This window comes from Hibiscus syriacus, unplaced genomic scaffold (genome assembly GCF_006381635.1).
Source record: "Hibiscus syriacus cultivar Baekdansim isolate YM2019G1 unplaced genomic scaffold, ASM638163v2 tig00111366_pilon, whole genome shotgun sequence".
In the NCBI taxonomy this organism is placed as follows: domain Eukaryota; kingdom Viridiplantae; phylum Streptophyta; class Magnoliopsida; order Malvales; family Malvaceae; genus Hibiscus; species Hibiscus syriacus.
In genome coordinates this window covers 527,849-535,221 of record NW_024063071.1, presented here as the reverse complement: position 1 = coordinate 535,221, position 7,373 = coordinate 527,849, and positions in this window count along the sequence as shown.

Here is a 7,373-nt window from a genome sequence, read left to right as displayed (position 1 = left end):
ACTGCTGTAACCGCCTGCCAGAGCCGCCAGAGGACCACTGCCACTTGGAGGATAAGATTCACGCTCAACATGTGATTCTAGGGGTATGAGGGGTATTTTGCACCCAACAATATCATCATTACCCCTAGATATTTTTTTTTTATATATGACACCTCATGGGAGAGAGGATTCACGCACACGCATACTGTAGCAAAAATCATATTTTCATTTTCTTTTTCCTTTCTTCTTCCTTGGGATATTCCTCCATTGATAAAGCTCCAAGGAGTGGCAAGCTAGGCGTCGAAATGAGCTAGCGAGCTAGGTGGTTCACGGTGGCCGAGAGGAGACCTCCGGTGGCGTGTCAAAGGCTTCTTCTCAACTTCCCTTTTTACTGCTATTTTATATTTATTTGTGGGTTGTTGGAACAAATATTTTCATGACTTTATGTTTGAATATTTTGAACCCCACCATGAACTAACTTATTTGGTGGTGGTTGGTTTAATGGTTGTTTGAACTTTATTTTTAATGGTGTATTTAAGTTTATTTTGGTTCTTTATTTGTTTTCCTTATGAATGCTTCACCATCTAGGCTTGTAAGAGGCATGGAAATGTCCATTTCTTAGATGAAGGTTAGGTATTCGAAGAATCTTAGACTAAAACTACTTGTAAGTATTCGGAAGAAACGCAAGATAAGATCCTCATAAGCAATGGGTTATAGTATTTTCAAGGGGCTTTGAACCGGCCTAGGAATATTATAACTTAATCCCTTAGATCTCAGAAGAGACTAGGATAGGATTTCAACGACTAAAAAGGGTGTCTTTATCAATAGGGTAGGCTGGCCAACATCGTTGAGTGAGAGCAGATGCCTTGGCATCCTATTCTGTTAGGTTCTTTTGAACACTTTAGGAAAGCTCTGTCGAGTAAGTAAAGACCAGGTAGCTTAAATATACTTGAGAAATAAGTTTAGCGACCTTAGATCAATCCCTACTATTCATTCTCTTGGAAGTTTGTCACGTGAGGATTATTTTCTTTACATTCTATTTTCTTTTTATTGACTGTTTTTACCATTTTTCATTGCCTTGACATTTCACCATACTCAACATTAAACATCCATCATTGCCATTGCATTCCCATTTGCTACACCATCAGACCATCACTCCATATCCACCAGCATATACATTTACATTGCCGTGACATTTGTATATATCAAGACTAACTATACTTAGATAGAATAGTGCATTGCTTTGGTTAGACTTTTGTAATTTCACCCAATCCCTGTGGAGACGATACTCACTCATCATTATATTACTTGAGCGATTGTGTATACTTGCACATTATTTGCGTATAATTTATAGTACTCATAACACGCGAACAAGTTTTTGGCGCCGTTGCTGGGGATTGGCAGCCTGAAGTTATTTAGTTTTGCCAGAGCAAATTATTTTGTTTTGCATTTTTATTTGTGTATAGTTTACTTGATATTTTTGTTTTATTTTCAGGTTTATCTAGTGTATGCCTAAAAGAAATTCTGAAGAGTCTTTGGAACCAATAGAAGCTGAGATTGAAAGACTCTTTAGAAGAAGAGAATGTACTCAAAGAAATATATATCAGATTGGAAACCAAGGCATTGGTCAGGATGACGAAATCATAATGCCGCGGCATTAGACAATGTTGCTCCTGCTGTTAGGCCGCGCGTTATTCGCGATCACTTAAATTCGATGCTGGATGATCTGAATCCTGGGATTGTGGCACCTAAATTCAAGTTGCACATTTTGAGCTGAAACCAGTCATGTTCAACATGTTGAATTTATTGGGCAGTTTGGGGGCATGCCAACTGAATATGTCAGGCAGCACATTCGTAATTTTCTGGAAGTTTGTGATTATTTTCGCCAAGAAGGAGTGCATGAGGATTTTCTGAAATTAAAGCTTTTTTCGTATTCATTACATGACCGAGCAAGGGCTTGGTTGAGTGGTGTACCAGCTGGTTCTATGGAATCATGGGCCGATCTTTGCAAGAGTTTCTTATTGAGGTACAATCCACCAAACATGAATACGCAGCTAAGGAATGAAATATCATCTTTTTGCCAGGGCGACGACGAATCCATGTATGAGTGTTGGGATCGTTACAAGAGTTTACTTCGAAAGTGTTCAAATCATGGTTTTCATGATTTGACTCAAGTAGTCATGTTCTATAATGGAGTCAATGCACCCACGAGGATGTTACTGGATGCCTCGGCAAATGGGACATTGCTGGATAAATCACCTACTGAGGCGTTTGATATCTTGGACATAATTGCTAATAATGATTATCAGTTTCCTTCCTCAAGGCTTGGGAATGGAAGGAGAACACCTGAGCATTTGAGTTAGATACCAAGGATTCGTTGTCCGCTAAACTCTCAGCCATCATAATATGTTGAAGAACTTACAACATTCCACTGATGTGAAGTAAGTGAAAGCAACTAGCTTGGCATGCATGTTATGCCAAGGCAATCATCACGAGAGCGAATGCCCAACCAACCATGAGTCCATCAACTTTGTAGGTAATTACAATCGAGGCAACAACAATCCTTATTCTAACATTTATAATGCTGGATGGTGTCAGAATCCCAATTTTTCATGAGGAAATCAGGAGCCCACAATATTAATCAACGTACTCGGCAGCAGAATCACAATGAGCCTCAAGGTTACCAAAATGATATGCCATGGCATAATGCCAACAAAGGAGCTTCATCTTCAGCAAGCATGAGTTCATTGGAAGCTACAATTCAAGAGTTCATATCCACTACGAAGACAATGCTGCAAGACCATTCTACTTCAATTAAGAATCAAGGAGCTTTACTTCATAGTCAAGGCGCCTTAGTTTAAAGCCATAGCTCGTCTCTGAGAGCTTTGGAAGATCAAGTTGGTCAGATTGCTACGGCATTACAAGAGCGTCAGCAAGGACGTTTGCCAAGTGATACTGAAGTCATTAGAGCACCTGGAAAAGAGCACTGCAATGTGCTAACTCTTAAGAGTGGAACGCAAATCAATCGACAAGTCAATGATAGTGGGCCACAACACGATGATTCTAATCCCACTACTAAGTTGAATTACATGATGATAGAGTTACTGAGAAGGACAAGGAGGAGGATTCTGCTAAGATATCAGATTCTGATGCCAAGACAAAAGCAAATTCTATTCCTGCAGCTAAGGAAGCTAGACCTCCCCCACCCTTCCTGCAAAGATTGAAGAAGCATAACGATGAATGATAATTCCATAAAAATACTATTTTTAAGGCCTTTTCAACTTAAGTTATTGTTTGTTTAAGGGTATATATAGGTCATTTTAGATGTATGTAGCTGCATATAATTGCATTTTTTGTGGTGTTATTTTATTTTATTAAGGTGCTATATGAAGAGGAAGGTGTGGTTTTTAGTATGTGCAGGAAATAACAAGTAAAATAGGTGAGCTGGGAAGTAATGTTGTGGCATCACACGTTGCTGAAGCAGATTGAAATGCCTCGGCATTTATGGCACAGAAAACGATAAAAATATACAGCTGTACGTGGACAGCTGGCTCTACACGTGAAATGATGGTTGTAACAGCCTGCTAGGGACCACTGACACCTGGAGGATAAGGTTCATGCACAACATGTGATTATAGGGGTATGAGGGGTATTTTGCACCCAATAATATCCCAACAACCTCATCATTATCCCTAGATATTTTTATTATATATTACAACTTACAAGAGAGAGAGAGAGTGGAAGAAAGGAGGCGCATATTGTAGCAGAAAAATCAGATTTTTATTTTCCTTTTCTTTTTTTTCTTTAGGTTTTCCTCCATTGATAAAGCTTCAAGGAGTGACGAGCTAGGCACCGAGAGGAGCTAGTGAGCTAAAGTGGTTTGTGGTGGCCGAGGAGACATCCGGTGGCGCGCGTCGAAGGCTTTTCTCACTTCCCTTTGATGTTATTTTATTTATTTTATTTGTGGGTTGTTGGAACGAATATTTTGTGGATTTTTCTATGGATATTTCGAACCCCACCATGAACTAACTTATTTGGTGGTGGTTGATTTAATGATTGTTTAAACTTTATTTTTAATGGTATATTTAAGTTTGCTTTGCGTATGAATCCTTTACCATCTAGGCTTGTAAGAGGCATGGAAATGTCCATTTCTTAGATGAATGCTAGGTGTTCGGAAGAATCCTAAGCTAAAAATACTTGTAAGTATTCGAAAGAAACGCAAGACAATATCCTCATAAGCAATGGGTTATAGTATTTTCAAGGGGCTTTGAACAGGCATAGGAATATTATAACCTAATCCCTTAGATCTCGAAGAGACTAGGATAGGATTTCAACGACTAAAAAGGGTGTCTTTATCAATAGGGTAGGCTGTCCAACATCGTTGAGTGAGAGCAGATGCCTTGGCATCCTATTCTGTTAAGTTCCAATGAGAACATTTTAGGAAAGCCCTGTCGAGTAAGTAAAGACCAGATAACTTAAATCTGCCTGAGAGATAAGTTTAGCATTCTTAGATCAATCCCCACCATTCATTCTCTTGGAAGCTTGTCACGTGAGGATTATCTTCTTTTTATTTTATTTATCTTTTATTTATTGTTTTTACCATTTTTCATTGTCTTGACATTTCATCATTTTCAACACTAAACATCTATTCTTGCCACTGCATTTCCATTTGCTACACCATCACACCATCAATCCATATTCACCAGCATACACATATCCATTGCCGTGACATTTGTATATATCAAGACTAACTATACTTAGATAGAATAGTGCATAAACTTTACTCAATATCCTTCCAATCCCTTTGGAGACGATACTCACTCATCACTTTATTACTTGAGCGATTGTGTATACTTCACATTATTTGTGAATATTTTATAGTACTCACAACCGCAAACAAGTTTTTAGCGCCGGGGATTGGCAATTGATGATATTGAGTTTAGTTGTTGCACCGTTTTATTTATTTTTTTTGTACATAGTTACTTGTTTTTGTGTTTACCTTTTTAAGGTCTTACGTTGTCACATAACACGTAAAAGTCCCAAAGAACCATTATTTCATATAGAACCTGAGGCTCATGTTGTTCAAAATCAAGTGAAGATCTTACAGTTCTAAATGCCACAACAATTCCAAATGCTGGAATGCTGCTCGACCACAAACTATTAGAGATTATTTAGATCCCACCTTGGATGACCTACAACCTGCTATTATACCTCCCAAGATTCAGGTAACCCAATTCGAGCTTAAACCAATTATGTTCGACATGTTGGACTTGATTGGAAAGTTTGGTGGTGCTCCTCATGAGGATTCAAGGCAACATGTTCGAGAATTTTTGGAGGTCTGTGACTCTTTCGACAAGAAGGTGTGCATGAAGATGTGCTGAAATTGAAGTTATTTCCATATTCTTTGAAAGATGATGCCAGGGCATGGTTCAATGATTACCTTCCAGCTCTATAAGGTATTGGGCTGAATTGTGCAAAAAAAATTTGCTACGGCATAATTCACCGAATATGAACAACCATCTTAGGAATGCCATAGCATCTTTTCACCAAGCTGATGACGAGTCAATGCATGAGTGTTGGGATCGCTACAAAGAATTGCTTCGCAAATGTACCAACCATGGATTCCACGACTTGACTCAAGTCGTGATGTTTTACAATGGAGCTAATGCACCACAAGGATGATGCTAGATGCTTGGACAAATGGCACTTTGCTTGACAAATCACCTGAAGAGGCTTTTGGCATTCTTGATCGAATCGCTAACCATGATTACCAATTTCTCTCTTCAAGGTTTGAAACTCGAAGAAAGGCATCTGAGACATTCAAATTGGAAGCTGAAGATTCAGTGTCGGCCCAACTCTCTACCATCTCCAATATGTTGAAGAATTTGCAAAATTCTAAGATGTGAAAGAAGTGAAGGTTGATAGCTTGGCATGTCTGTTATGCCAAGGCAATCACCATGACTGTGAATGCCCGAACAATCAAAGGTCCATCAACTATGCGGGAAGCTTCAATGGATGCAATAACAACACTTACTCAACACCTACAACCAATAATGGAGTCAACATCCAAATTTCTCATGGGAAAATCAAGGAGCTCATAATGTCAGTCATCTCGCTCAGCAGCAACATATAGATGAGCCCCCAGCCTTTCAAACGAATATGCCATGGCATAATCAAGGGACAACATCTTCACTTAATACAAGTTCTTTAGAGGCCACTATGCAAGACTTTATGGCAACTACAAAGGCTCTATTACAAGATCACGATACATCTATTAAGAGTCAAGAAGAATTATTACAAAGTCAAGGGGCATGGTTGCAAAGTCATAGTTTGTCTTTGAGAGCTTTGGAAATGCAAGTGGATCAAATTGCCACGGCATTACAAGAATACCAACCAACAGATTGCCTAGTGATACTGAAGTCACTAAGGCTAAAGGCAGTGAGCAATTTAGTACATTCACCTCAGGGAGTGGCACCTATATCTACAAAGATGCTAAGTTTGGGGGGAAACACTCGAAGAACGTAGCTATGAGATTGTGCATGAAGAGTCTCAATTGCAAGAGGACTTACATTCGCTGGAGAACAAAGTGGATGTTCAATGAGTAAACCCGATGATGGCAAGCAAAATAATGTCACGACAAAAGGAAAAACCCCACTAGTATAAGTTGATGACCAAAGGGAAGCTGCAGAATTATGCCACGACAATTTTGTAGGCACTTGTGAGTACTTGAAGCTTGATGAAGAAGACAAAGATGAGCTTAAGGATATTTCAAAAGAGGCAGGCAATCTAGCTTACTCGTAGCTAGACCAGGTACGAAATCTGAACTGTGGATTTCATTGAATTTACTCAACCCCAATTAGTTGCCCATTTTTCTAGGCTAGAAATTGTTAAAGCACTAAGGAATGAAATGGAGAAACAATTCCCTGATGAGAAATTATTATTTCCCACGGCATTTCGTGGTACATTGACATTGTCAATTTTCTTGTTAGTGGTGTTTTGTTTCCGTACTTGAATAGCCAGGGCAAGAACATATTGATGCAGATGACAACCCCTACTTCTTGAACGACTTTGCTGCCCAAGCAATTAAAATATGCCACTGCAACGGGGAGAGAAAATAGATTACTACTGCAAAGGTCCTACAAATCAGGTTCTATCGACTTACACTGAAGGTGGCGCTGTTATATATGTGGAGCATTTTGGTCTATACTGGTGCTCCAATCGAACGCGACAAAAATGCCATGACAATTCATGATGTTTTGGAATTTACATCCCTTGAACCCTTTTTAATTTATGTTTCAGAAGTTTTGTTTTGTCATGAGTGTTTGTTTATTTTTATTTGTTTTATTTTTTTATCTTTACTTTTAATATTAGTTATTTTTAGGATGAATGGTGTT